This window comes from Halictus rubicundus, chromosome 13 (assembly GCF_050948215.1).
Source record: "Halictus rubicundus isolate RS-2024b chromosome 13, iyHalRubi1_principal, whole genome shotgun sequence".
Taxonomy (NCBI): Eukaryota; Metazoa; Arthropoda; class Insecta; order Hymenoptera; family Halictidae; genus Halictus; species Halictus rubicundus.
This window is the reverse complement of record NC_135161.1, coordinates 7,427,889-7,448,669: the sequence shown is the minus strand read 5'-3', so window position 1 is coordinate 7,448,669 and position 20,781 is coordinate 7,427,889. Positions and strand designations below refer to the sequence as shown.

The following is a 20,781-nucleotide window of genomic DNA, read 5'->3' as shown; positions in this document are numbered from 1 at the left end:
GAAAAGTCGTTTCCTCGGTGCCGGGGAACTCGAAACAATGGCGACGTGTTAGTTTATTGTTTGCAGACCTTCGCAGCCAATTACAGTTGAGAACGAATTAACATGAATTACGGGGAAGTGGAGCGAATAAAAATGTCCTCATCTGCAATATTAACGCGACAGCATCGTTGTTCTGTCGATGCCCGCGCGTAGTCGACCCTGACATTTCCCCAGATCGATAACGAACGGTCCCCGCCGGGTATCGATTGATTCGAGAGCGCAATTGCTTCTGGAGCACGCGAAACACCAGACACGACAAGACAAATTCTTCGCGCGCTTCCGCCGCGCTATAGTGAGCAGCGGTCGGCTGCGCGGGGGCGGACGTCCCGGCTGTGTCAAACGAATTACAAGATTGTTCACACCAACGCGCTGAATTTTTAATCGTTTCCACGAACGCGCACCGTGTCCCGAAAGAGAGAAGCCAAAATGGCAAAAATGCGCTTCTCTCTGCTTGCTAATCGAATTCCCGTTTCCGAGAAAAAGTTGCAATTCAAAGTGGAGTAGAAAGATTACAATTTAACAGTAAGGGTACCGAGTTATAAATGTAACAGATACGCGTTGCCTTATAAAAATGACAAGATTTCATTTATTTAGACTTTGCGCGGTTCTTATTGCAATGCGTGCTCTACTAAAGATATTTATTAAATCATTGCTCATGAAAGCAACTTTATAATTTCAATAATTGTCTGATAAAAAATCTAGAACCGGTTATTTAACCGGTGGTGGTACGTTTAGTGTTAACAATAAACCCCTTCGTTCACACGATTTTGAAATAACAAGGTCACAAAAATGACACAACTGGGGAACTGAAGTTTTTGTTTCCCTCGAAAATCGTACCAATTCAAGCGCCTCTAAGAACACTGAAAAATTTTTCCCCGTGAACGAATCTTCCTCAGACTTGAAGATCGATGTCTCCCCTTTACAACGTCATCAAAAAACTTGACGTACGATTTTTTCTAGTCGTTTCATTATTGTTTAAATGAAAGTTGTACAGGTAACTTTACAGCACCGAACTTGGTCCTCGTTATTGTCGCATAAAACAGTGGGAAAAAATCGTACATCAATTTTTAAGGCGTCGTTGTAAAGGGGAAGCTTCAATCTTCAAATCCGTGGAAGATTCATTCGGGAGAATAAATTTTTAATGTCTTCACAGAGGCTTCAATTTCGTGGGGAAAATGGGACATCATGTGCCATTGACTCACCGTGTGAAACAAGAGCTGGCTGTGCATCTATCGAGTATAGTTGCTCGAATAGAAGTACAGTCTCTGCTCGATAAATGTCCCAAATATCTAGCCTATAATTGTCCCAGAACTATCCCCTCCCGAGCTTCGCTCTCCTATTCTACATTCGGCAGTGGATCGAAGTGTCTACCCGATAATTGTTCCTGGCCGGACCCGTGTCTCGGACAATTATCGAGTAGACGTTGTATTCTCACGATGTTTGCGAGGTTTTCGCCGGAATTCGAGGACGATGTGCGGCATTCCGAATCGACAGGGGACGTCGCGGCCGCGCCGACGAGCAAAGGCCAAGCCCGGGAGCATAACTTGATTCCATTAGGCGTTTAACTCGCGGCAATTCGAGCCGCCTACCCGGGCTACTCGCCTCGTTATCCGTTTCCACGCGAGACAAGGCAACTGTGTTAATTGCTGCTACACGTTCGTCCACGCTCGTTTTTTACGGTGGTCTAACGGAATCGCGGCGGATCCTTGGATCTGCGCGGAGTGCGACCACGGTCTGTGCACCGTGATACAATGGTTGGCATTGTGGCGGCGCGGAAAACCGCTCCCGTAATCCGATTACGTTCGTCTTTCGTCGCTGCCACAGCCGTGAATCCGTGTCCGCACAAGTCACGTCTCCGTCTCGTCTCGCGTTCTCGATCAGCGAAACCGACGTTTCAAATTGATAAAAAGCCCCCCACCCCCGACGCGGAACGCTTTCTAAAACTGGAAAGACTTTCTAAACGGCTGCTCGCTCGTAAATTACAGAGCCGCTCGCGGTTCACGCTCGCGGGCCACATCGGCGGCAGCCACGAACTGGAAAAAACCTGATCTCGCTGCGAAAAAATGCCAAAATTCCGCAGCGACAATTCAAAATTTTGCGATTGTAAGGCGGCGAGATCGCGCAAGCGAAGAATATGTGGACCGCTCGAGGAGTCGCAATGTCTCCTAGCTTTGTATAGCGCATTATGTCAAGTACAGAACGATAGTACGCTTGTAAAGGAAAGCTGTGTCCACACTGAACCAACATCGAGCAACTTTTCGTCGCCTATTCTTGTCTACTTCGGCTAAAATTTCACTGTAGTAGAACTTCGGAGCGAATGGTTAGATCTGCTTGAGAAAAATCACGGACACTCTTCAGACGTCCATTAACATATTCCCCGAGATTGCAGACGATACGTTCTGTAGTCTTGTTTGAAAATATTCGCAAGCCTGTTCATTCACCGAGTCTCGGCGAAGAAAGTTCCCGGTACTCTTGCTGATAGAATCGCTACAACTTCGAATCGAAAGGGTATTTTTGCTTGAAAAAAATCAGACACAATCTCGAAACATCTACCGAAAAGTCCCCAATGTTTTCACTCGATGCGGCGAATAGTTTTCCTACAGAAAATTCCTGAAGACAGCCCATCCCTTATCGTCACGTCTTTATAAAGCCGCTTCGCAGCTCGTGGGACTACCATAACTTCCGATCGAAGGAGTATTTTTACTCTAAAAAAATCAGGCACAATCTCGAAACATCTACCAAAAAGTTTGCAAAGTTTCCACTAGATGCGTGGAATAGTTTTCCTACAGAAAATTCCTGAAGACAGCCCATCCCTTATCGTCACGTCTCTATAAAGTCGCTTCGCAGCTTATGGGACTACCATAACTTCCGATCGAAGGAGTATTTTTGCTCGGAAAAAATCAGGCACAATCTCGAAACATCTACTAAAAAGTCTCCAAAGTTTCAACTCGATACATAAAATAGATTTCCTACAGAAAATTCCTGAAGACCGTCCCCTATCGTCGCGTCTTTATAAAACCACATCGCAGCTCATGGGACTACCATAACTTCAGATCGAAGGGTTATTTTTACTCTAAAAAAATCAGACACAATCTCGAAACATCTACCAAAAAGTCCCCAATGTTTTCACTCGATGCGGCGAATAGTTTTCCTACAGAAAATTCCTGAAGACAGCCCATCCCTTATCGTCACGTCTCTATAAAGTCGCTTCGCAGCTTATGGGATTACCATAACTTCCGATCGAAGGAGTATTTTTGCTCGGAAAAAATCAGGCACAATCTCGAAACATCTACTAAAAAGTCTCCAAAGTTTCAACTCGATACATAAAATAGATTTCCTACAGAAAATTCCTGAAGACAGCCCATCCCTTATCGTCACGTCTCCATAAAGTCGCTTCGAAGCTTATGGGATTACTATAACTTCCGATCGAAGGAGTATTTTTGCTCGGAAAAAATCAGGCACAATCTCGAAAGATCTACCAAAAAGTCCCCAAAGTTTCCACTCGATGCATAGAGTAGTTTTTCTACAGAAAATTCCTGGATGAAGTAAATCGCGGATGGTGAATCGCCTCGATCGACGTTATCTGCGATTACCAACGGATAGAGCTTAGGAAAATGATTTTGCAGGCTTGCGAAAAGTGGATTCGCCAGTCTGGTTTCCTGCCGATACGGCCCTGGTGTTTACAAACTTTGCAGACGCTGAAAAACATTTCCGTGGAATGCTCGAAGGTGAGCAAATCCGACGATCGTAATCGCTAAACGATCGTGTAAACGGATGATCCACGGATCCGACAGCGGCGACACTCGCCACTGCGCACCACAAAATTATGCTTGCGTTCGCGTCGGGCCTCGAATCATGTTTCCTTTCGATTTTTAACCCTTAGGACGAGGCGCCACTAAAAATTACTATATGAAAATATTTTTTGCATCAGTTTCGTACGCATAAAATGAAAAAAGAAACGATCTAGGCAGGCAGAAATGTATTGTTCTCGAGTTAAAATAATTCCTAGTGCAAAGGGTTAATACTGGGTCAAAAAAATTGTGTAAAGAAGCGACCTTCATCTACACGACCTTGGTCAGCTGCCATTTTCTCCGAATTTCACTCGGAACTGTTAACAATTTCTATATCTACAACCACGATTCGGTTTACTCGATATATGTCCACCACATGGGTCCACCCACGGTCATATATCGTCAAGGAGATACTATTTTTTGATCCACGCGACCTTACACCCCTCGGCGACCGAGGTCTCTCGTGCTTCTTGGTCCCCGTACTCGGCGGTAGTGGGGATAATTCTGCGACATTTATCGGCCACGCCTCGGCGACATATATAGAGTATTCACTGTACACCGTTTTTTCAATATATGTCCACAACGCAGTTCTATCCGAGGACATATACCGGCTAGAAGATCTAGCATCTTCTTTGATGCATTGCCGAACGTAGAAAAGGACAGCGAAGCTTCTGCGACTTTTATCGGCTAGATACTTCGGACATATATCGAGTAAAGACTGTACCGTGGAAAGAGTTGATCCGCGATCGACGAGATCGTTGAATCTAGTCGAGATTTACGTAACCGTGGTCGAACACATTTTTTCCTCGATTGATTATCAACGTTTCCCGGCATCGTCGAATATTATCATTACGGCCTAGGCTACGGATTAGGCTAAACATTCCTCACCGATATCGCCAAGTAGATTCACTCAAAGCCTGTGTCGCGATGTCCAAGAATTCACCCCGTCCGGATTTTCGTTAAATTCCTTCGAGAGCAGACTATACTCGACACTAGAACTCGCTGGAACACTATACTTTCACGGAAGGTCGACAGTTCGTGTGGAAAATTTCCCCCGAATCATCGGGACGCGACGGTTGCGCGGCGAAGTCATGGCACCAACTGACATCGCAACGCGAAACATACCGTTTCGTCGAACTCGGAACAATAGGCGCGGATTCATTAGGTCACCCCGTGAGTCGTGTGCCATAAACGGCCGAGTTCTGTTTATAAATATGGTTGAAGAAACCCCCCACCGTAAATATCCACGACAGTAAAAAGTTTATTAGACCCTCGGCTATGGCGCACTTTTAATTACGATCAGACTTCCGCAATTATCCATGCGCAATGAAATTTTGTTTAAAATGTTCGGGAATAGATGTTTCAACCATGAACAAAGAAAGATTGATCGACGTACAATATTCAATGTCGTAGGATCTTTAATTACTTCGGGGATTGCGTCTTTCGAAAAACAGGGTTCGGTGCTGCAACTTCCGTAATTATGCGAGCACGCAATGAAATTTCGACACGTCGATGCCTCGAGGGTCACAGTCACCGGTGACCGGCGCCATTCGATCGCCATTAAAAATGGTTGCCGTGAACTGAATGCCACTGAAATGATAATGCGATATTAATTCACTGATACCGGAATTAACTGGATTCCAGTGTGAAAAGAAAAGTTCGTTATCGCGTAACCAACAATCGATATTAACATCAGGTTTACGGAGCACTAACAGTGACTGTTTTACATTGTCAAAATAACAAAATTGTATTTAATCAGATTTGCAACCATTTTTATTATAAACTGTGTTCAAAGAAACGAATCTACTGAACAATTCTTCACGAGTGTGTTCTTATACTCTCAATAATTGTAAATTTAAAAATTTCGAGTCCGCCATTTTGACGTGTCTCGTAAACCTAATGTTAATCCCTTGCCCCACAATATCGAGTCATACTCGTGATGAAGATTCTGAACAGTCTAATGAATATGTATGTTATTAATTTCCTTCAAACCGAAATAAAATTCTATTTTGTTGTAGTTGATCTATATATCCTCTGGAGAAAACAACAATAAATATAAACTACCTCTTTTTTCTATGAAATTCTAATCGATGAAGAATTTCTAATCATTATAATCACAAAATAAATAGTAGTGCAAGGGGTTAATAAACAGGTGAACGATTACCGTAAAATGTATGCCATTGGAAATGGATTCGTTAATACTAGAATTAACTGGATTGCAGTGTGAAAAGAAAAGTTCGTTACCAACCAACCAACAATCGCGTAACCTACAAACCGTATCCGTTTTATATTACTTTATAAATATAACAAGAATGTGTCTATCCAAATTATTAGTCGTTTCTTAAATAATATATACCCAAAGAAATACATTTGTTGAATAATTCCTCACGGAAGCATCATTACAGTCTCAATAATCATAAATTAAAAATATTCCACGTCTTTAAGACGGACTAAAAAGTATGAAATAATTATTCCTAGCCCCATACAGACAGTCCTGAAAGTTTGTGATCGTGAATTTTGAATAGTTATGGAAATACAGCTTTAAAACGGAAAACATGTATAATTCACCTAAATCGCTAACAATTTTATTGCACTGCAATAATAAATGACATGAACTGTTGTGAGAGTTTTCTCAACGGCAACTACTTTCTACACTCATTATTATTATCATCTTGCGCCCCACGTTTTTCGTGTTAAATCTTACACAAGCACAGTGAATTCTCGATATATGTCAACAACACGGGTCTTGCCAGCGACATATATCGTCCAGGAGATACCATTACTCTTCGATCCACATGAACGTCGTACCTGACCTGTATTATGTTTACACTCCTCGCGAGATTTCAGCGACATTTATCAGCCAGGTATTTGCGACATATATCGAGGGAAGATTGCATAAAGTGAGAACTTCCTAACCAACCAACAAACGTTACTACCACCGTTTCGTGAAAATTCTCGTCGAAATTGTTTATTCGCGGGCTGCGTCTTGTTCGCAGCGTTGTAAATCAACATCGAGGAACCGGTAGTTCCGACGAGCGTTCTCGTGGTCGCACCTGTAATCGCACAGGTGATACGTATCGCGGAACGATTGGTCGATCGACGTTGAACTCGCGAGGTCATGTTCCGCGCGGTTCGAGCACGCGTCTCGATAAGATTAAGAGTCGAAGGTCCCGTGACACGTTGTCTCGACTTGCGTACAAAATGTAGAAAATTCCCGTTGCCGGAACGAACGGACACCGGCGCGAGCGCGCCTAACCGCGAGCGTGATCGAGAGGCGCGCGGAGTTGTTTGCCGCTTGCGTAACGCGAGCGAGAGCCGATCATCATTTATATTGATGAAGAGTTCAAGAGGACGAAGCGCGGCCGAGGATGCTGCAACAATAAGATAACATCTCCGACGAGGACGTCTATCGGATTTCTGGAAAATTATCCGAGCACGGTTTTGCGAGAGGATTTCGCGAATCGACGAGGACACGTTGATGAGCATACAGACCAGCATTGTAACCAATTAACCAAACTATTCGGTTGGCACAGATAAGTGATTGCGAAGTTTGTCTGATGATGTAAAATCACATTTAACCCTTTGCACTCGGCGCTATTTTCATTATAATGAAAATGATGATAGTAGTTTGATGAAGTAGTAGTGGTGGTGTGGTGTAGTAGTTTGTAGTTTCATGATTTTAGTTTTATAATGCTAAATTTTTCTTCCGTCTTAGAATATTCTTATTTTATTCATACGAAACTGATCCGATTTCCACATATATTTAAATGTTTAGTAATCTGTTGAGTACAAATTTTGTAATGTAACAAGTATTTTGTAAAATTTCTCGTAATTTCTTTGAAATAATGCCACAATAATATCTAGTGGTGCTTCAGAGTCACCACTCGAGTGCAAAGGGTTAATTCAGCGTTTTGCTGGCAAAAATCAGAAGTTTCATGAACATGGAATTATAACACTGCCTGAACGATGGCGAAAGGTCATCGACCAAAACGGACAATACCTAACTGGATAAAGTTATATTATTAACACTAGATTTACGAGACAAAATGACGGAATTTCAATTTTTATATTTATAATTATTAAGAGTGCAAGGACGTACTTGTGAAGAATTGTTCAATAGATTCATTTCTTTGAGCACATATTACCATAAAAATGGCTGAAAATCTAAATAACCACAATTTCGTTATTTTTACAACGCAATGTAAAACAGTCACTTTTGGTGCTCCGTAAACCCAGTGTTAAGGAAAAATTTTGTGAATTTTCCTTCTTATATAAAATACGCAATCACTTAGTTGCCAACCCGATAGATATACGGTTGCAATTACGTGCGAGTGAGGCTTCGCAATTGCGCGTTTGTTTTGACGCGTAGAATGACGGGGCCGCGTGCCACGCGAAATCTAAAGTGCGTTATATTTTGTTGGTTCCTCCGTATCACCATAAACAATGCGAGAAACGTAATCGATGATGACTCGGTTCGCGTGGAACGAACGCAGGTTGCGTCGCGAAAAAATGGCTCTCGCTCGACAGTGTCTCACCGTGGCTGTTCCCGGCGGTTTAGCTCATCCTGGCATAATCCATCGGTCATAGTTCGGTCCTCGGGCCGTTCGCGGTTTTCCCTCGTCGGCCGCGAAAACACTGTTCCCGCTCTGTTCGCCCCGGCGACGACTATTAATAAATTCGCACTGTGTGTGAGTCACCCCGTCGGAAACCACGGGGTTTCGTGGATCCTATCGGGGATCTACGAACTGCTCACGGGGAATACAGCGAGCGTTTTTCCAGGAATTGTCGCGGATCGTCGAAGAAGTCGCGTCGCCCCGCTCGCGACTCGCGGCCGACTGCGAGCGGATCGATAGGCGCTTTTGATCGCGCGACGTGCACGACAATAAAACACGGCCCGGATTCGCTCGATGATCCTCCCGGTGCCCACCTATAATGCCACCACCAACTTCGGAACGGTATAGTCGCGGGTATAGTTCGCGTATAGAGCGACAACGACGCGACGCGAACACGCTTCTGCTCTTCCTGCCTCGACCAGTCGCACTGACACTCCGCAACAACGATTACTATTCTTCGGAAACGCACACGGCTTCTGCATTCACCGGCCCGTGAATCCGTACGCGTTCCACGGGCGGGGGGCAGAGAGAAAGAGAGACGGAGCGAGAGAGAGAGAGAGAGAGAGAGAGAGAGAATGTGTGAGAGAGCACGGTCAACGTGATCGCGAGATTCGTTTTGCATCGACGCGAATAGTTTTCCCGAAAATTCTGATCGAATTCCGACCTCTTCAGGGTTGCACCGGGGGGGAGTGTACAGGGTGTATCTCGGATAAATTGTAACTCGGTTATTAACGACGAGTAAGAGAGTGTTGTTGTCTTGTAATGCGACTGGTTTGCGGAAGTTCGTTAACAGATTCGCGACCGGCAAATTTTTTCCGTTTTTAATACTGAGTACCGGCGAAAATAATGAAATTCTGAAACTGGTTGCCGCAAATTTGTATCGCTATAGCAAGGATTAATTAATTTATTACATTAATTATTAATTTAAATTTAAATCCAATCCAATATAATATTGCCGCATTCAGAAACGAAAATTGCAGGACGTGAATTCACGTCAGCGGTCGCGAATGTGTTAATAGAAGCCGAAGATATTTTAAAAATCGGTAATTTCACCCCAAAATCCCACCATTTTGAAAATAATCGAGACTTTTCGGTTCTTTGGTTCGGACCATAACTACGTTCATACTGATCAATAAACAATTTAATTTTCTTGTTTCTGATCAGCGGAAAGACTGGAATCACCACGATCGTCGACCCATGGTCTTAAAAAAATATGTAGCTCATGGGATTTTGATAATTTTTAGCTTGAAAAAATCGCACGTGTGCTTCAAATACCAGTAGATATGTGTGCAAAATCGTGATGGAAAAGGTTCGATAGTTTTTCCACAAAAAAAGTCTGAGTATCATGACGATCGTAGATCGATGTTTCAAAAAACACACTCTATAAAAATATATATAACTCCTGTAATTTTAATTATTTTTCCCTGAAAAAAATCATAAGTGAGCTTCAAGTACCAGTAGATATGTGTGCAAAATCGCAATTGAAGAGGTTCGATAGTTTCTTCGAAAAAAATTCTTAGAATCATGGCGATAGTCGGTCGATGTTTTTCAAAACACACTCTATAAACAAACATATAACTCCTGTGGGTTTTACTATTTTTCCCTGAAAAAAATCATAAGTGTGCTTCAAGTACCAGTAGATATGTGTGCAAAATCGCAATTGAAGAGGTTCGATAGTTTCTTCGAAAAAAATTCTTAGAATCATGGCGATAGTCGGTCGATGTTTTTCAAAAGACACTCTATAAACAAACATACAACTCCTGTAATTTATGTTATTTTTACCCGAGAAAAATCGCGCGTGTGCTTCAAACACCAGTAAATATGCGTCCAAAATCTCAATTCAAAATGTCCGGTAGTTTTTCCGAAAAAAATTCCAAAGTATCCGTGCCAGAAAATGACCTTGAAAACCAGGATACCCTCTTGAGAGGAGAACTCGGTCTCCACGGGGAGCTGTTCTCCCAATCAGCGCGTGTAAAAAAATAGCAATTCGCAGAAAGATCCGTCCAGCAATTGGCCATGTAATCGTCGAACGAAGATCACGGATGCGATTCCGACGGCGCCGACGATTCGCGAAGGCGAATAATAGAAAGGACGGGAGATTAATTCGATTAAGACTCTCGCGGCCATCTCTGCGGATGTCGTTAACCCCGGAAACAAAGGCGGCGCGTTTCAGTTTGCAGCTTTCTTTTGCCATTTTTGTTTTGTTTTTTTTTTTCTACTCTTTTCTTTTATCGACGTTTTCTCCCGATGGTCGCGAGAGAAGATCATCATCCCGCTCCGGGAGAGATACACTCGTTTCCTTTCCGTAGCAGATCGAAATCGATTTTCGACGATCGATCGATCGATCAGACGATCTATAGAAAGCGGCGCGGCGCGGCGCGGCGAGAGTGGAACGGAGACAGACTTTGGAAGAGGAATACTTCTCCACGAAACACGTTCGATCTAAGCCGAGGGAGACTTTCGCTGAAACGGTTCTCCGATGAAGACACGTTGTTCCCGGTGAAACACGGGCAACCTTGAAGAGCTGGCAACGGGACCTCGGCGAACGTCGATCGATTAGCTGCACTTTGATTAGCCTCACGCGAGGATGAATGGCCCGTTGTGCGTCGTTAATGGCCACCGAAACTTTCGGTGCATCATAGCATACGTTTCCTGAATAATTCGATTGAGTGGAAAGCCAAATTGATTCAACATTTAACCCCGCAGCGATAACTGTTCGAAAACCCTTCCACACTTCTGCTCGTAATAATTTCATGCTTACAGCAATCGATGACACGCGTGGAACCTCTTTAACCCCTTAACTTGTACGCTCGAGTTAATTCGAGCGGCGTTGTATTTTATGTTGCTATAATTTTTCACACTCGAATATAATCGAGAATTGAAAATAACAATGTGAAAGCAAAGAAAAAAAGAAATCGTTTCATTGATATTTATCATTTACATGGGATTGTAAGCTATAACACTTATTTATTCAAGAATAAAATATAGCCTTCTTCCATGGAACAAAAGCGCAGTATATCAAAAATTGATTTTTTTTTTGGCCGGTTTTCTTAAAAAAAAACTGTGCGTTAAGGGGTTAGTTATTCCTTTACGCGACACATTCGGCAAAGTGAGATTCTCCCGATTGAAACGACACCGAACACGTCACAATTTCGACCACGTTTACTCGCGTCATCCACGATACTGATGGAGGATACGGTTCGGATAATCGAGGTTCCGCTAAATCGCGAATAGAACGAGCAATTCTGCGCCGAACTGTGCCGTGTTTGGGTTCATTTTAACCGAGGAAATGTCACGTTCCATAATACAGTGATTTCTCTACATATGTCGCGAAGGCCTGGACGATAAACGTCGCGGAATTATCCCCACCACCGCGGGGTATACCCCGAAGCTCGAGAGGTCTCGGACGCCGAGGAGTGTAAACATAACACATGTATCGACATATATGACATATATCGAGAACTCACAAAATAAAGATTCAAGAGACAGGAGAGCCGGACTTCAATAATTCTAGCAAGTGGAATATAACACGCGTTCTTAAATCGATTTCTCCGCACTGTTTTAAAACGCTCCGACTCACTTTTGCTGCGGAATCCGCCATCCAGAAGTAACTAAAGGCAACGGAGTTTTGCGTCTATGAAAGTCCCGGCCGGAAGCGTCTCGCGGCGGCTCGAATTTTGTTCGAAAACGGAAGACGCGTCGTGGCAGTTCCAGCGTAAAATTCGCTGTGAACGGTAGCGAACGATGACATAATAGGCGCAGGCTGGTAGAGGCGTTCGGATACATGTACACAACGAATTTAGACGGTGCAGGTAACGCGGACGTTGTTTCGCGGGACGTTTCACGCGCCGTTAACCGATCCCTTTGTCCCCGTCGCGTTCATCGATTTTCGGATCGAATTCGTTCTGTAGCTACGGGCCGACCGGTCCTCGTCGACCTTTACACGCATCCGTTCCTACTTCCCGGCTGCGAAAAAATCCCCGGGGACCTTGGCAAGCCTCTCCCTAGCCTCGACGTGCCCCGACTGGCCGAGTCGATGCGTTTTTCAATGCGACGACGCCCGGCACTCGTGCGTCTGTCTGCGTTCATGTGCATTATGCGCATATGCGTGCACGACCGTTCTCCTATACGCGTCCGCGCGACCTGCACACGCGGAGAAGCTCTCCCGCGCGAGACGTCGAGAGATAGCCTCCGTTGCAGCAAAAATTCTTCCACTTGCGGCGCCTTTCGCGATTACGTCAGAAACGATACTACCATTCCGCCTGGGAACGTGTGCACGAGCTACTCTAATCCGCGTCGCTTTCGACTCACTTTCCTGGACGCGCACGGGTCGTCCCGCGACGCCGACAAACGTCCCGAACTATAGCGACTCCCGCTAATATTCGGACGCTCTTAAAAATCGCATAACTTTGTCAATATTCGACTGCACTACTTGCATTTTTATGGAGAAGTTAGAACCGTTGGATCGCTACATGAAGTGAGAAAAATGTTTGATTGAGATTGCAATTGGTCGAAATTGCAGAGAAAGTACTACAAGTTGTGCTTTGCAATCGTTCTATGAGGGCTTATGTTAAAAATTTTGGTAAAAATATGATACGATTCCGATGATATGTACTTGCGTAATGAAGGATGAATGTTACTTTCCGTTACAATTATATTAGCGGAAAATTAGTGTAAATATAATGGAAGATTACCCATTTTATTTGAATCGGGGAGCGAAATGGTTTCCAACTCTTATATTGGAAGTTTCCAACTCTTATATTTATCGGTTCTATTTAAAACAGTTATGAAGAACCGAAATATTTAGTCTTGAAAAAGACATCGATGTCTTAAAGATTTTTAATAAGACCTCTGAAATGAAACGTCTCGAAAAAGACGTCTTAAAGACATTTTTAAGACATCTTGAAGACGTCTGAAATAAGACGTCTTAAAGACGCCTTTTCCAGACGTAAGACATTCAGACGTAAAATGTACGTAAAACAGACGTCTTTAAGACGTCGCGTGCTATCTGGGTATGATCCGGATGATATCGTGTTCGGTGTCATTTTGATCAGAAAAATGCCACGATTGTGTTGGCGAAAGTTCTATAAAAAAATAATGAAAGATAAAGAACTTTGGTTATTGAATTAGTATTATGTTTATACTCCTCGGCGATCGAGGCCACTCGAGTTTTGCGGCCCCTCACGGGGTATACTCCGCGGCAGTGGGGATAGTTCGAGGACCTTTATCGGCTAGATATTTGGGACATATATCGAGAAAAGACTGTACATCGAAATATCCGAACGGAGCTAAAAGACACGTATAATTGTAATGATTTAGGAGCACGGAGGCAGTGATCCGTAAAATCGGTGAACTCCGACTTCGACAATTTTTGGATGCGTTATAAATACACTCCAGATCTGTATGCAAAATAAACATTTTCTAGATCAATTGTGTGAACGTATGCCTTTCTTCTGTTAAAAGTTGTAGTAAATTGAAAGTAATATAATACTTCTCATAAATTCTTCAGATGGTTTCACTGATACATATGGATTTTATTTTGAAAGTGGTGTAACTCCATTTTTTTCTTTTTTTTTTAATGAAATATCACATAATCTGTATATTTGAATTTGAGGTTGTATTGTTTTTTAATGAACAGAAAATGGACTTGCACCACTTTCAAAATAAACGGTGCATATTTTAATCGTACACTTTTCTTGTAAATTCATCTAATCCGCAGTGAACAATCATCGAAATCGTAGGTAGCTACTGATTCGACAGAAAATCTCGAAGAAGAGTGTTTCCGGTGCAGGATCAAAACACGGTGCATCAGGTTTGAAAGAGGAATCTCTGTAGTTTGCGTAATAGAGATTCGATTAGGAGTTCGTATACACGAGGTGTAGCATTAATCGGTTCCTATAGATCAGATTCTACTGTATTGATCCAGATGTTCAGACATGGTCCTGCCCTGACATAAGAAAGATCGTCGTCGAGGAATAAAAGCAAGTGTCTGGAAGATCGTTATCGGTTCAGCCACCCCGATATCGTACGCGAGCATTCCCTATACACACCGGACAGAAATATAATACAGTTGGCCGCGATTCGCTGTGTTTTCGTGCCAACTATTATATATAGGGTGGACCACCTGACACGCGCCTACGAACAACTTGTGTGAATTATGCGTCGTCCGACGCGCCCGCGAGTGGCTGCACAAAAAGGTGCAACGATCGAACGTTAGGAAAACCAGAAAATCACACGCGTGCTTCAAATACCAGTAGACATGTGTGCAAAATCCCAATACAAAAGGTTCGATAATTTTCGGAAAAAAGAATTCTTAGAACCATCGGAATCGTCTATGTTTTCCAAAAGATTGTAAAGAAATATATAACTCACGCAAATTTGACTATTTTTTTCTGAAAAAAATCACAAGTGTGCTTCAAATACCAGTAGATATGTGTGCAAAATCCCAATACAAAAGGTTCGACGGTTTTCCCGAAAAAAATTCTTAGAATCATCGGAATCGTCTATGTTTTTCAAAAGATTGTAACGAAATATATAACTCACGCAATTTTGATTATTTTTTTCTGAAAAAAATCACAAGTGTGCTTCAAATACCAGTAGACATGTGTGCAAAATCCCAATACAAAAGGTTCGATAGTTTTCCGAAAAAAGAATTCTTAGAATCATCGGAATCGTCTATGTTTTCCAAAAGATTGTAAAGAAATATATAACTCACGCAATTTTGACTATTTTTTTCTGAAAAAAATCACAAGTGTGCTTCAAATACCAGTAGACATGTGTGCAAAATCCCAATACAAAAGGTTCGACGGTTTTCCCGAAAAAAGAATTCTTAGAATCATCGGAATCGTCTATGTTTTTCAAAAGATTGTAAAGAAATATATAACTCACGCAAATTTGACTATTTTTTTCTGAAAAAAATCACAAGTGTGCTTCAAATACCAGTACACATGTATGCAAAATGGCAATGAAAAAGGTTCTACAGTTTTTCCGAAATAAAATTCTCAGAATCATGGCGATCGTCGATCGCTGTTTCTCAAAACACTCTCTATAAAAAAAAATATATAACTCACGCAATTTTCATTATTTTTTCCTGAAAAAAATTACAAGTGTGCTTCAAATACCAGTACACATGTATGCAAAATGGCAATGAAAAAGGTTCTACAGTTTTTCCGAAATAAAATTCTCAGAATCATGGCGATCGTCGATCGCTGTTTCTCAAAACACTCTCTATAAAAAAAAATATATAACTCACGCAATTTTCATTATTTTTTTCTGAAAAAAATTACAAGTGTGCTTCAAATACCAGTAGACATGTGTGCAAAATCCCAATACAAAAGGTTCGATAGTTTTCCGAAAAAAGAATTCTTAGAATCATCGGAATCGTCTATGTTTTTCAAAAGATTGTAAAGAAATATATAACTCACGCAAATTTGACTATTTCTTTCTGAAAAAAATCACAAGTGTGCTTCAAATACCAGTAGACATGTGTGCAAAATCCCAATACAAAAGGTTCGATAGTTTTCCGAAAAAAGAATTCTTAGAATCATCGGAATCGTCCATGTTTTTCAAAAGATTGTAAAGAAATATATAACTCACGCAATTTTGACTATTTTTTTCTGAAAAAAATCACAAGTGTGCTTCAAATACCAGTACACATGTATGCAAAATGGCAATGAAAAAGGTTCTACAGTTTTTCCGAAATAAAATTCTCAGAATCATGGGCGATCGTCGATCGCTGTTTCTCAAAATACTCTCTATAAAAAAAAATATATAACTCACGCAATTTTCATTATTTTTTTCTGAAAAAAATTACAAGTGTGCTTCAAATACCAGTAGACATGTGTGCAAAATCCCAATACAAAAGGTTCGATAGTTTTCCGAAAAAAGAATTCTTAGAATCATCGGAATCGTCTATGTTTTTCAAAAGATTGTAAAGAAATATATAACTCACGCAATTTTGACTATTTTTTTCTGAAAAAAATCACAAGTGTGCTTCAAATACCAGTAGACATGTGTGCAAAATCCCAATACAAAAGGTTCGATAGTTTTCCGAAAAAAGAATTCTTAGAATCATCGGAATCGTCTATGTTTTTCAAAAGATTGTAAAGAAATATATAACTCACGCAAATTTGACTATTTTTTTTCTGAAAAAAATCACAAGTGTGCTTCAAATACCAGTACATATGTATGCAAAATGGCAATGAAAAAGTTCTACAATTTTTCCGAAATAAAATTCTCAGAATCATGGCGATCGTCGATCGCCGTTTCTCAAAACACTCTCTATAAAAAAAAATATATAACTCGTGCAATTTTGATTATTTTTCCCTGAAAAAAATTACAAGTGTGCTTCAAATACCAGTAGACATGTGTGCAAAATCCCAATACAAAAGGTTCGATAGTTTTCCGAAAAAAGAATTCTTAGAATCATCGGAATCGTCTATGTTTTTCAAAAGATTGTAAAGAAATATATAACTCACGCAATTTTGACTATTTTTTTCTGAAAAAAATCACAAGTGTGCTTCAAATACCAGTAGACATGTGTGCAAAATCCCAATACAAAAGGTTCAATAGTTTTCCGAAAAAAGAATTCTTAGAATCATCGGAATCGTCTATGTTTTTTCAATAGATTGTAAAGAAATATATAACTCACGCAATTTTGATTATTTTTTTCTGAAAAAAATCACAAGTGTGCTTCAAATACCAGTACATATGTATGCAAAATGGCAATGAAAAAGGTTCTACAGTTTTTCCGAAATAAAATTCTCAGAATCATGGCGATCGTCGATCGCAGTTTCTCAAAACACTCTCTATAAAAAAAAATATATAACTCGTGCAATTTTGATTATTTTTCCCTGAAAAAAATTACAAGTGTGCTTCAAATACCAGTAGATACGCGTGCAAAATCCCGATCGAGAAGGTTCGACAGTATTCCCGAGAAAAATTCCGAAATCCAGAATACCCCCGTAGGTCTCCGCCGATCGGCGCACCCGTGAATTCGCAGTTAGAAAACGGGCGAGTCGCGTACGCGTGCCGATTTGGTAGAAGCGAGCACGTCCCCGGAGGACCGTTAAACGCGGTGAAAATTTCACGAGGAAAGCACCTCGTACTAACGGGTATTGGGTCAGTCGGTTTTACAAGCTGCTCGCGTGTCTTTCCGCGGTCGGCCCGTTGTCAGCCGCGTTCTACGCTCTACGCGGCCTATTATTACCCCGATGACGGTTAAAAATTCACGATTCGAAGGGAAATCGTTACACGGGCGTCGTTTACGCGTCGCTCGTGAGAACGTTACGGTCCCCGGGTAATTTATAGAACACGAACAAGCGCCCGCCTGAGCAGAATCACTCGTAATCGGCGCGCAACACGCGTCGTTTTGCACGAAAACGTTATCAACCCTTTTCGGCTCAATCTACTCTCCCTCTCTCCCTCTTTCTCTCTTTCCACTTATTTCCATCTCCGTTTCGGAACTTCCGCGAACATACAATTCAATTACAATTCCCATTCGCGAGTCTGCCAACATACGCTGCCGTGAGATTTTTGCCTAGTTACTAGAACAACCGAACCCATTAAAACGACGGATTTCGTATTCTTTATTTTACAATTGTTCAGATGAAAAAGATGTTTTTCAGGACACATTTATTTAGTCAGGCGTATTTTGTAAAAATGTTCGTACGATATCACTAGGTTTACGGGATCCGTCAAAATGACTGGTTCTAATATTTTTAATTTAGAATTATTAAGATTCTGCAGATACACTACCGACCAAAAGTAATTGCCCACATATAAAAATCGCATAATTTTCTTAAAATTGAACCAAACGAGTTGAGATTTCTTGACACGTTAAATGACAAAGTTTACTACGTAACGGGTAAACGAAATGTTGAAAAAATTGGTATTGGTCGGAATTGCGAAGAAAAAAGTTAAAGTAAATTTTTTCAACTTTTTTATCCAATCCTGTAATGAAACTTTAATCAATACGTTTTGTAGATCTACGTTAATTATGTGTACGGTGAAAATTTCATCTAAATCGGTGAACGTTGCTATGAGCAATAAACATTTCAAGATGAGAGCTTAAGAATGAAAGTCGCAGATATTCGGCATTGTCAAGGAATTTCACCCTTATGTGATCACAGTTCAATGTTTATAACTCATAACGATATTAACCGATTTGGATGAAAATTTCACCGTATATATAAATGACGTAGATCTACAAAACGTATTGATTAAAGTTTCATTACAGGCTTGGATAAAAAAGTTGAAAAAATTTACTTTAACTTTTTTCTTCGCAATTCCGACCAATACCAATTTTTTCAATATTTCGTTTACCCGTTACTTTTAAGAAAATTATGCGATTTTTATGTGGGCAATTACTTTTGGCCGGTAGTGTACATGAGGAATTATTCAACAAATTTATTCCCTTGGGTATATGTTATTTAACAAAAATGGGTAAAAATTTGGGCAGCACATTTTTATTATTTTTAAGGGGCAATATAAATTAAGCACTTTTAGCGCACAGTTGTTCTAGTGTTAACACTAAACCAACCAAGCACAAAAAATATAAAAGTGAAACTTCTTATAGAAGGGAGAAGATTAAATTTACTTAAACTTCGAATGACTTTTATTGTAATTTAAAGAAGCAGATTCAGTAACTTCCTATGAAAACGTTTTTATAATTTCAATAATTGTGGAATAGCGGTCATTTTGACGGGTTCCAGATTTTTTATTTTACAATTACTGAAATTGTAAAGATGATTTCGCGGAGGTGATTAAATGGTTATATGTAGCAGAGCATGGATTATAACCGCAGAAAATCCAAATATATTCAATCTCGTCATTTTTATAAGACAACGTGTATTAGTTACTTTTAAGACTCGGTAGGTTCACTGTTAAATTGGACTTTGGATGAAAAGCGAGGCGCCGGTATCTGCAATGCAAATTGAAATCGTCGAGTCGGGCTTCCGGTACGCGATAAAAATCGCGAAAAATCGAGAAACTCGTTTTGCGAATCTAGAAATCGAGAGAGTCCGAACACGCGTTCTGTCAAGAGGTATGAAGATTGGACGCGAGCCTCGAGAGGGTCCAGTAGCGCTTGTCAAACTATGGTTCTATTATTAGGTCGAGTGACCGAATAACTTCTGCCAAAGAAAACTCGGCGAACGTAATAATTAAACCGTGGCGACCATAAAATTCCGTGGAAATTTCGCGACAGCAGACCACCGTCCCCGTTGGTTAATCTTCGGCCATGTACTCTACATATGTCGCCAAGACCTAGATGATAAACGTCGTGGAATTATCCCCACTACCGCGGTCTATACCCCATTAGGAGCCTCGAAGCTCAAGAGGCCTCCAGGAGTGGAAACATAACGCGGCTCGGGGTATGTCTCCTAGACGATATATGACGCTGGCAAGGCCCGAGTTTTGGACTCATCGAGAATTCACTGTACAGTGTTTACTCGATATAAGTCCAAAACACGGGCCCAGCCACGGACATATATCAGCCAGGAGATACTATTCTTCGGCGAACGAGGTCTCTCGAGCTTTTAAGTCTTTAGTTTAAAATCAAATTTTAAAATTAAACTTAAAGATTACAAGTTAACGATTTAAAGTTAAAGTTTAATCTCTCCTTTTTTACTTTTAAGTCTCTCTTTCTTGGCCCCTGACGGGGTACGCTCCGCGGGAGTGGGGATAATTCCGCGACGTTTATCCTCCAGGTCTCGGCGACATATATCGAGAATTCGCTGTACTTTCTTGAACGGTTCCAGGTCGGACACGCGGCGCAAAGACGGTCGTGCGCGTTCGCCATACGAGACACGTAACCCGTTCATCGATCACGAAAACTCGCGTCACAGCTGAGACAAACGTACGTGCATCGGTCGGACGTGACACGCGGAACACCCCATCGTCGTTCCGGAATCGACTCTACACGTGATCGATCCCGGGGAAACGTTTTTCCGTCGCCGAACGTTAACGCGAACGCGAACCGGTACGCGTCCGCGATCAAGATAAAACGTTTCATTTATAAATAGGTTACAGGCTAGGAAATTTCTTAAACGCACAAATAAACGCTCGTATCTGATCCCGTCACAGTTTCTGCACTACTGCTGGTAAATAAGTGTTTACGGTTTTCACGCGCTCCGCGGCCGACCGGCTATCAAACTCTTAGAGTAAACTAGCAGTTTTACGGCACAAGTCCCTTAATACTTTCTTGCGGAGAAGAGAACAATGCGTCGATTAGTGCACTTAATGGCATGGGGTAGACAAGACTGAGGAAAATTTTAAATACTTCTACGTTATAGAGATACTCATTTCGCAATAGTATTTGCCAGTGTTAGGATCGAAAT

At 41.4% G+C, this 20,781-nt stretch overlaps 1 protein-coding gene across 4 annotated transcripts in view; it reads right to left on the bottom strand.

Moving 5' to 3' along the window:
• The window catches only part of Toc (toucan), a 145,734-nt gene that overhangs the window by 47,910 nt on the left and 77,043 nt on the right, over positions 1 to 20,781 (bottom strand). The window contains exon 1 of one of the 4 annotated variants that reach the window (XM_076799079.1): positions 8,366 to 8,836. The exons of 2 other annotated variants lie outside the window; for them this stretch is intronic. The gene's annotated coding sequence lies outside the window, so the exon portion shown is untranslated. Of the gene's footprint in view, positions 1 to 4,718; positions 4,927 to 8,365; positions 8,837 to 20,781 lie in introns of those variants that run through there. One more of the 4 variants, XM_076799080.1, reaches the window with a different exon arrangement.